The 11,427-nt window shown below is 35.7% G+C and overlaps 1 pseudogene; it reads right to left on the reverse strand.

The window, feature by feature from the left end:
• Positions 1-464: 464 nt before the first annotated feature.
• On the reverse strand, positions 465-10,412 carry LOC101283896 (ornithine decarboxylase-like; annotated as a pseudogene).
• Between the last annotated feature and the right edge of the window lie 1,015 nt (positions 10,413-11,427).

Here is an 11,427-nt window from a genome sequence, read left to right on the forward strand (position 1 = left end):
GTAGGAACATACATATTGATAATTACCTTAAATGTAAATGGATTAAATGCTTTAACTCAAATACATAGACTGGATGAATGGATACAAAAACAAGACTCATATAAATGTTGTCTACAAGAGACCTAATTCAGATCTAGGGACACATACAGACCGAAAGTGAGAAGATGAAACAAGGTGTTCCATGCAAATGCAAACCAAGGGAAAGCTGGAGTAGCAATATTCATATCAAACAAAATAGACTTTTTTAAAAAATCATTTCAAGATTACTTATGTATTTACTTTAAAATAGGTCACAACACTAAGCTTCTGGCCCATTCTGATAATGCACAAGATACAAATGCTTGCTCAGCAGTTGAAGGGCATGCTTTAGTAGCATGTTTGAAAAGTGAATAAAAATCTATATAAAACAAATATTCAAATAGTTTCCATAGGAACACAGTTAAGTGTGACCCCATCACCTAGTCTTCCACATTGTTGCATCTGTGCCAACACTACTCACATAGACATCTCAAAACTAGCAGTAGTTAAGTTAAATGGTCCCCCCCAAACCCTTAAATCAAGCTAAACTCACAGTTAACAGCTACAAGAATTGTATCTACACATTAATACAAGCTGAAGCACAGGCTGCTGGGTGCCGTTTCATCCCACTCTCTCAAGCACAGGACACAGGCAGAGTGCCAACATCCAGCTCCTCTACTCCGAGTGGGAAGTCATGGTTCTGGATTTTCTGCATCAGTTGCCATGGTGGCCCTGACATAACATAGTAGATGGTTGGTCTCTGGAATCCATTGAAAGTAAAAGCAGCAGTGACAGCAGTGACAGAGCAGAGTGTAAACACCCATGTTTTCAAACAGCATCCAATCGCCCTCATGCATCTCAAGTAAGTTACAGTGCTCAACAATGCAATCCAGGCCATCACAGGTTGGTCCCCAGATGCTGAATGAATAATACTTCTCATCTGGTTTGAGTCTCTTCTGCAGAAGAGGCTTCACATGTTCATGATCGTAGAGGATGCAGTTGAATGATGCATATACTCCATCATTCACATAATATATAAATGTCTGTTCACTCGACTCATCTTCATCATCAGAGCCTGTCTGTTCCTTTAAGATGAGTTTTTGGCAATGATATTAACTGCTAGAGTGAAAACTGAGGCAACACAGTATCTTCCTGGCTCAGGTATGATTCTCACTCCAGAATCTGATGGAAAGTACTTGCACGACACTGGGTTGATTACACTGGTGGTCTCTTCAAATTTAAGATTTACATCCTCAGATCCAGGAAAGCCACCACCAATATCAAGCAGAAACATGTTGAAACCAACCTCAGCTCCCATGTCAAAGTCACAGTGGGCATCAGAGATGGTCTGCACGAAGGTCTCTGGATCAGTACAATGATGTCCCACATGGTAGCTGACACCAATGACATCAATAACTTGCTCTTTTGCCCATTCCAAAAGAAGCCTGCTGGTTTTGAGCGTGACACCAAATTTGACACTGAGGTGACAGACTGCTTTGGAATCATCAGTGGCAATCTGAAAAACCAACTTGCCCTTTGGATGTGCCCTGGCAACTTTCACCAACTCGACTTCACTATCAAAAGTCATCATTTGGGGCTTCCCTGGTGGCACAGTGATTGAGAGTCCGCCTGCCGATGTAGGGGACACGGGTTCGTGCCCCGGTCGGGGAGGATCCCACATGCCGCGGAGCGGCTGGTCCCTTGAGCCATGGCCGCTGAGCCTGCGCGTCCGGAGCCTGTGCTCCACAATGGGAGAGGCCACAACAGTGAGAGCCGGCGTACCGCAAAAAAAAAAAAAAGTCATCATTTAGACTCCATTATTGGCAGCATATTTAATCTGAGACACTTGTTTACAAGGATTTGCATAGATAATCCTCTCTGGAGGCACCCTGAGACTCTGCACCAACTGGATTTCAGTCTTGCTGGTACAGTCAAATCCTTTCCCAATGGCAGGTGTGGTCTTCACTATGGTTCTGCTATCATTGCATTTGACTGCATAAAAGGGTGTGACTCGGGCTTCCCTGGTGGCACAGTGGTTGAGAGTCCACCTGCCGATGCAGGAGACACAGGTTCATGCCCCAGTCCGGGAAGATCCCACATGCCGTGGAACGGCTGGGCCCGTGAGCCATGGCCGCTGAGCCTGCACGTCCGGAGCCTGTGCTCCGCAATGGGAGAGGCCACAACAGTGAGAGGCTCGCATACCGCAAAAAATAAATAAATAAATAAATAAAGGGTGTGACTCAAGTAAGAGCTTTAAACCATATCAGATGTTTCTTTACAATGCCTCCCAGGTCCGCAACATAGAAGGCATACTTATCTTCAGAAGAAGGAACTTCATTAATGTTTTGGTCCAGAATGTCCTTGGCAATAAAACCTTCATCCAAGAAATGGCAGTCAAACTTCATTACTAAAGTTATTTGTGGTTTCTTGATATCTTTTTGAAACAACAAAATGGGAAACTAAGAGATGGAATTTAAAGAAATTATGCCAGCTTTTCACAAAGGCAATTCTCCAGGAATTCCGAGTCCCACTGAAGATGTGTGTGCCCTCGGTGCAGCAGTGAAAATGTTCTGATAAATGCACAATCTGCTGTCCACCTTAGAGCAAATGGGCACCATGGGTAGGCTCCATGGAGACAAGATGCTGCCACCACCACCCAGCACTCAGGACCACTGGCCACCCTGCCTCTTTCCCCACCAACCCCATCAACCACCCTCCCAGTTGCTCGCCACCTTGCTCCCTCCAGCAGAGGACAACCAGCCTGAGGTGGCACCGAGTGCTGGCAGAGGGGCAGCAGCAGTGGAGGTGGAGGGAACTGACCAAAAATACTTTAAAATAAAGACTGTTACAAGAGACAAGGAAGGACACTACATAATGATCAAAGGATCAATCCAAGAAATTATAAAAATTATAAATATATATGCACTCAACATAGGAGCACCCAATATATAAGTCAAATGCAAACAGCCATAAAAGGAGAAATAGACGGTAATACAACAATAATGGGGGACTTTAACATCCCACTTACACCAATGGACAGATCATCCAAACAGAAAATCAATAAGGAAACATAGGCTTTAAATAACACATTAGACAAGATGGACTTAACCAATATTTATACAACATTCCATCCGAAATCACTAGAATACACTTTCTTCTTAAGTGTACATGGAACATTTTCCACAATAGATCATGTCTTGGGCCACAAATCAAGTCTCAATAAATTTTAAAAAATTGAAATCATATCAAACATCTTTTCTGACCACAACGTAAGGAGATTAGAAAAAACTGACAGGAAAAACAAACTTGTAAAAAACATAAACACATGGAGAATAAGCTAAACAACCAATAGCTCACTGAAAAAAAATCAAAGAGGAAATAAAAAAATACCTAGAGATAAATGACAATGAAAACACGATGATCAAAACCTATGGAATGCAGCAAAAGCAGTTCTAAGAAGGAGGCTTATACCAATACAAATGTACCTCAGGAAACAAGAAAAATATCAAATAAACAACCTAACCTTACACCTAAGGCAACTAGAGAAAGAAGAACAAACAAAACCCAAAGTTAGTAGAAAGAAAGAAATCATAAAGATCTGAGCAGAAATAAATGAAATAGAGATGATGAAATCAACAACAAAGATCAATGAAAGTAAAAGCTGGTTCTTTGAAAGATAAACAAAATTGATAGACTTTTAGCCAAACTCATCAAATAAAAATAAATAAATAAAAGGAGAGGGCTTAAATCAATAAAATTAGAAATGAAAAAGGAGAAGTTACAATGGACACCACAGAAATAAAAAGGATCATAACAGACTACTAAAAACAACTATATGCCAATAAAATGGACAATCTAGAAGAAACAGATAAATTCTTAGAAAGGTACAACCTTCCATGACTGAACCAGGAAGAAATAGAAAATATGAACAGACCAATCAAAAGTACTGAAATTAAAAGTGTGATTTAAAAAATTCAAACAAACAGAAATCCAGGACCAGATGACTTCCAGGTGAATTCTATCAAACATTTAGAGAAGAGTTAACACCTATCCTTCTGAAACTCTTCCAAAAATGTTGCAGAAGAAGGACACTCCCAAGCTCATTCTATGAGGCCACCATCACCCTGATATCAAAACCAAAGATACCATAAAAAAAAGAAAACTATAGGCTGATATAACTGATTAACACAGACACAAAATTCCTCAAGAAAATACTAGGAACCCGAATCCACCAACACATGAAAAGGATCATACATAGTGGGATTTATCACAGGGATGAAAGGATTCTTCAATATATGCAAATTAATCCATGTGATACACCACATTAACAAACTGAAGAATAAAAACCATATGATCATCTCTCTCCAACCCAAAGACATGGACAGGATGAATGGATATAAAAACAAGACCACTATATTTGCTGTCTACCCCTATATTTGCTGTCTTCAGACTTAGGGACACATACAGACTGAAAGTACGGGTATGGTAAAAAGGATTCCATGCAAATGGAAATCAAAAGAAAACTGGAGTAACGATACTCATGTCTGACAAAATAGACTTTAAAATAAAGATTATAAGAGACAAAGAAAGGCACTACATAATGATCAAGGGATCAATCCAAGAAGACATAACAATTGTAAATATTTATGCACCCAAAATAGGAGCACCTCAATATATAAGGCAAATACTAACTGCTATAAAAGGAGAAATTGACAGTAACTCAATAATAGTGGGGGACTTTAACACCCCACTTTCACCAATGGACAGATCATCCAGACAGAAAATCAATAGGAAATGACACATTAGACCAAAGGGACTTAACTGATATTTATAGAGCATTCCATCCAAAAGCAGCAGAATACACATTCTTTTCATGTGGTACACATGCTGGACCACAAAGTGAGCCTCGGTGAATTTAAGAAAATTGAAATCAATATCAAGCATATTTTCCAACAACAACTGCTATATTTAAAATAGAAAACCAACAAGGACCTACAGTGTAGCACAGGGAACTCTGCTCAATATTTTGTAATAACCTAAACAGGAAAAGAATTTGAAAAAGAATAGATACATGTATATGTATAATTGAATCACATTGCTGTACACCTGAAACTAACACATTGTTATCTGACTATATTCCAGTATAAAATATTTTTTTTTAAATATGATCATCTCAATAAATGCAGAAAAAGCTTTTGACAAAATTCAATGCCAATTCATGATAAAAACTCTCCAGGTAGTGGGCATGGAGGGAACCTACCTAGACATAATAAGGGACATATATGACAACCCCACAGCAAACATCATTCTCAATGGTGAAAAGCTGAAAGCATTCCCCCTAAGATCAGGAACAAGTCAAGGAAGTCCACTCTTACCACATTTTTTCAACATATTTTGGGAGTCTTAGACATGGCAATCAGAGAAGAAAAAAAAAATCCAAATTGGAAAAGAAAAAGTAATACTTTCACTGTTTGCATATGACAGGATACAATTCTTAGAAAATTCTAAAGACACTACCAGAATAGTACTAGTTCTCATGAATGAATTTGATAAATTTGCAGGATACAAAATCAGTAAACAAAAATCTCTTGCATTCCTATACACTAACAACAAAAATCAGAAAGAGAAATTAAGGTACAATCCCATTTACCATCACATTAAAAGGAATAAAATACTTAGGAATAAGCCTACCTAAGGAGGCAAAAGACCTGTACTCAGAAAATGATAAGTTACTCGTCAAAGAAATGAAAGATGACACAGATAGATGGAGAGATATACCATGTTCTTGAATTGGAAGAATCAATATTACCAAAATGACTATACTACCCAAAACAATCTACAGATTCAATGCAATCCCTATCAAATTACCAATGACATTTTTTTCAGAACTAGAACAAAAAATCTTAAAATTTGTATGGAGACACAAAAGACCCTGAATAGCCAAAGCAATCTTGAGAAAGAAAACTGGAGCTTGAGGAATCAGGCTCCCTGACTTCAGATTATACTGCAAAGCTACAGTAATCTAAACAGTATGGTACTGCCTCAACCCAGAAATATAGATCAATGAAACAGGACAGAAAGTCCAGAGATAAACTCACACACCTATGGTCAACTAATCTATGACAAAGGAGGCAAGGACATAAAATGGAGAAAAGATAGTCTCTTGAATAAGTGGTGCTGGGAAAACTGGACGACTACATGTAAAAGAATGAAATTAGAACATTCTCTAACACCATACAGAAAAATAAACTGAAAATGGATTAAAGACCTAAATGTAAGGCTGGATACTGTAAAATTCTTAGAGGAAAACATAGGCAGAACACTCTCTGACATTTATCAAAGGAAGATCTTTCTGGATCCACCTGCTAGAGTAATAAAATAAAAACAAAAATAAACAAATCAGACCTAATTAAACTTAAAAGCTTTTGCACAGTAAAGGAAATCATAAACAAAACAAAAAGACAATCCACAGAATGGGAGAAAATATTTGCAAATGAAGTGACTGACAAGGGATTCATCTCCAAAATATACAAACAGCACATGCAGCTCGATTCAAAAAAAACAACCTGATCAGAAAATGGATGGAAGATCTAAATAGACATTTCTCCAAAGAAGACATACAGATGGCCAAAAAGCACATGAAAAGCTCCTACAACACTAATTATTAGAGAAATGTAAATCAAACTATAATGAGGTTTCAACTCAGACCAGTAAGACTGGCCATCATCAAAAAATCTACAAGCAGAAAATGCTGAGGAGAATGTAGAGAGAAAGGAACCCTTTTACACTGTGGGTTGGAATGTAAATTGATACAGCCACTATGGAGAACAGTATGGAGGTTCCTTATAAAACTAAAAATAGAACTACTATATGATCCAAAAATCCCACTACTGGGCATTTTCCCTGAGAAACTATACTTCAAAAAGATAAATGCACCCCAATATTCATTGCAGCACTATTCACAATAGCCAGTACCTGGAAGCAACCTAAATGTCTATCAAGAGAAGAATGAATAAAGGAGATGTGGTACATATATACAATGGAATATTACCCAGCCATATGAAAGAACAAAATAATGCCATTTGCAGCAACATGCGTGGACCTAGAGACTGTCATATTGAGCGACGTAAGTCAGACAGAGAAGGATAAATATTATATGATATTACTTATATGTGGAATCTAAAAAAATGGTACAAATGAACTTATTTACAAAATAGAAATAGAGTCACAAATGTAGAAAACAATCTTATGGTTACCATAGGAGAAAGGTGTGGAGGAATAAATTAGGAGTTTTTTGTTGACATATACACACTACTATATTTAAAATAGCTAACTAATAAAAACCTAATGTATAGCACAGGGAACTCTACTCAATAGTTTTTAATGACCTATATGGGAAAATAATCTAAAAAAGAGTGGATATATGTATATGTATAACTGATTCACTTTGCTGCACAGGAGAAACTAACACAACATTGTAAATCAACTATACTCCAATAAGATTTTTTTTTTAAAAGCAAATGACATTCTTGCTTTGCAATTTAGCATAAGTGTTCAAATAGAAATAACCGATTGAATGTCAAGCTGTTTACATTTAAAAGGCCCACAGAAAAGTATATTCTCGTGGAAATTTCAAAATTATAAGAATAAAATTATAATCTTGAAAGATTTGAGGAAGAATGTATATAACAATCTGAAAATGAACATTAGATTATCTACAGTTTTCTATAACAAAGTATAAAAAAGCCCCAACATTCTAACAGAAAATGATAGGAACTTTTAATTTAACACTAAAATAGGAATCAGTTGTGAAGGCAAATAAATAATACGAAGAAAACCAAGAAAATTAAGAACATATGATACATATATAAATAAAATACTCATGTACACCTTAAGTGAAATGAAGTAAATTCCCAGGATTTGGTTATAATACAATCCTAGAAAGCAACTGGAGCAGAGTGGAGCAGAAGGGTACAGACCTCCAGGAATTATAGTATAGTATGTTAGAAGGATAATATTGATAAAATAAAGACATTGTTCATTGTATTGTATAAGCAAAAACAAAAAGTAATATTAATAATATCAAGTAAAGAATATTTTAATGAAACAAAATGGGACATGATTTTGATAATAGATGAAATAAAGAATAATTTATTTAAAATTAACTTTTTAGATAATTTCCTTTGAACCATGCAAAAATGAAGGTAATATAGCCATGACAAAGATAATGTAAGTCTATCCCTCAATCTGAGTTATGTATTCAACAATGTTAGCATAGACATAATGTTGTAAACATAATATATTCAAAGATTTTCCATTTTGATGGTCAATTTGTCTGCAAAGCATGGGGAATCTAATTATGCCTATAGAAAGAAATATTAAATTACTATACTTTGATAATTTAAGAAGTTATTTTATACTTGAATGTAACTGTTCTAATTAATTTACATCCATTCTCTAACATATTCCTTATAACTTCTCCAACATGGGTAGTTGTTTTGACATTACGGATTAGAAAACCAAGAGACAGAAAAGTTATGTAATTTCCTCAAAATAAATGTATTCTAAAATATGTATGTATGTATTTTGAGGGAGAATTTCACTTAGGATTTAAATCCAGGCAATCTAGAAACATACTAATTTAAACTAACAATTGAATCAGCTGAATATAGAAAGTGAGTGATAGTAAGATAAGCATAAGTGGAGTAAACTTTAATTCTCAGAGATAGAAAGACAATCAAAAACATGTGTATGAAAAAACAGATATAAATGCAAACAACATATGTTTATAGAACAATCACTTAAAGAAGTGAATACTACAAAGAGTTTTCCTTCAGAAAGTGCACTGGGAGTTGGGGAATGGTTTCAGAAACTTGTTTTTTACTTTGATACTATGCAATTTTGTTTTTTTTTTACATTTGTATATATTGTTTTGGTAATGTGTAAAAAGTATATACATTCTTATTATGCCCAAACATTAGAAACATTTGCAAAGTTTCCTTGAAAATTTGTTTCTAATAACAGGTCTCTTTGCACATACTTAATAGACAAATATGTGCATACACTGAGCATCTAATTACCATGCAAACAAACTTTGTTATTTCATAACCTCTAGAATGTATATTATTCTATGCATATCAGAGTATATTCTAAGAAATATTCTAGTCAGGAAATTTCTGAGTTGCTGAAATATTACAGAAAATGTAGATTTAGTACAATTGTCATGCTCACTTGCCTGGTTTCAGAAAGAGTACCTTCTTGATTTTTACTTTTCATACTTATGCATTCATTAGACTATCTGCAGAAATAGAGGCTAAGTTGTAAAGAAGCAAAACGGTAAATATTCTAAGCTTGGGAATAGAAAGAAAAAGAGGAAACAAGTAGGAGATAAAACTGTCTTTAGGTTGAAATGTTTTAAATGGCTCCACAAATTTGCCAGCATGAAGTCTTTTAAGATATGGAAATTTATTAACACTGTGGCTTTTGCCACAAATTACTTTTAGCAGCTTATACATATACACAAAACAGTTAATGGTGTGCAGAATTTCTGCCATAAATACAAGTCACTTTTGGACAAGATTTAGATTTGACACTATTATGGGAATTTGCTAAGTGACAGAAGTATGCCTATAATTTCATGCCTTTTCTTCATCAAAGCTGTGGCAATACTTCATTGTATTTACTCTAAATTCAAAACACTTTTAAAAGGATATTAAAAATGATTTCTTCTTTCCCATTTTTGCAAAGGTAAGATTTTAAAAAGAATGAAACTGTATTTGTTTTTTCAGGGACTGTCCAATTTCAAAGATGTGTACTTTATGTCCTCAAAATAATATTGTCATAAAAAGTCCTCTACCCTTCCATCTATTAGGAACAAAGAATGGAATATATGAGTTTTCTAGATAGATATAACTAATTAGCTGGATTATATTTGTACAAATGAAGCATAACTATAAGGCAGATGTTTGATTTCAAAATATAGGTCTTTATTTTAATGAGCAGGTCTCCAGCTTTTATAGTCTGTAAGAATGCTCTCTGAAGAGTTTTGCCTCTTCCAATTTCTCCCATCTATGATGAATGAAAATAAAATATCTCCAACATTCTCTTACCAGTTGGGTTTCCCTTAAGTTTTACTCTTTTCTTCTGCCTGTCAGTCACTATTCTCTCACATACATTTTTATAACTGCAAAATTAGAAAGGGGAGGTCATTTAACAAAATATTTTAAGAATGTTATGAATTAAGAGTAAATACAATGAAGTATTGGTATAGCATTGATGAAGGGTAGGAGTGAAAGTACAATTTTTTCTCTGTCACTTAAATTCTCACAATAATGTTAAAAGACTATCAAAACATGATTCACATCCTCATTGTCAAGATTTTATTACATCGCCATTTCTAGTTTCAACGAGCGAAAGCGTGTCTCACCTAGCTTGGTCACCATATGTCTACCTAAAACTCAGAAGTGCTTTTGCTAAATAGAAAAGGGATATTGAACATGCCATATCAATGACTAGACTTGCCTCTGCCACCAAATATCTATGAATACTTTAGCTGTTATCTACAACACTAATTTAATTCTTGCCAACATGAAGCAGTTCAAATCTGGTAATGATCACATCCATGCCCAGATCTAAGATTTCTAAGTGTTATGTAGACCTCTTCATCAGTTTGGATATAGGTATCTGTGGTCTGGTGACCTATAATCTAATGAAAAAAATATCTTAACATCTTGCAGCCAGTATGCAATAAATGCTGTATGAACAGGGTAGAAACATTTTCATTAAAGAAGACAAAAGAATGAAAACCTTCCAGAAGTCCCAGTTCATAGGAGTCATATAATATTTCTGGGAAGGGATTATTTTGAGAAGTGCCTGCCTTGGTAGTGGATCAAGTTACTTATGGAGAAACCAGTGTGCTCTGGGTTGACTCATGTTGTGTTGTGTCATAGACCCTGGCTCTGCTCACTGAGAAGTCTCCTTGCAGAGTCTGTTGTGTGGGCACGTGAGAAGTAGGACTTCACAGCTTTCACAGCAGCTTCCATCTGGTGCAGGTTTGGAGGCCAGGGTTTGCCTTAGAAATGAAACTGGCACTGTGCTCCAGACTTGTGGTTTCTTTGGCAATGTAAGTCCCTATTTGGCTTTGCATCTATTTTCATTCAGTTAGTTCTAAGGGCAAGTGAACACATGAAAAACCTTGTCTAGACAAAGCACTGAATCCTGCTTTGTCTAGTATCAATGTCTTTGTGCTGAGCCCTTTCCTCTCTCTTAATGTTGGCAAATGTGAGGACATCTAAAATTACAGGCTTTGGTGGGATGGTGACATCTAATATTTGATATATAGCTTTGGGCTACCTTCTATTGTCTGGCAGGCTTATACTGAGACTGCTAGAAAATTCTTGCAGTCTTATC

This window comes from Orcinus orca, chromosome 18, assembly GCF_937001465.1.
Source record: "Orcinus orca chromosome 18, mOrcOrc1.1, whole genome shotgun sequence".
NCBI lineage: Eukaryota > Metazoa > Chordata > Mammalia > Artiodactyla > Delphinidae > Orcinus > Orcinus orca.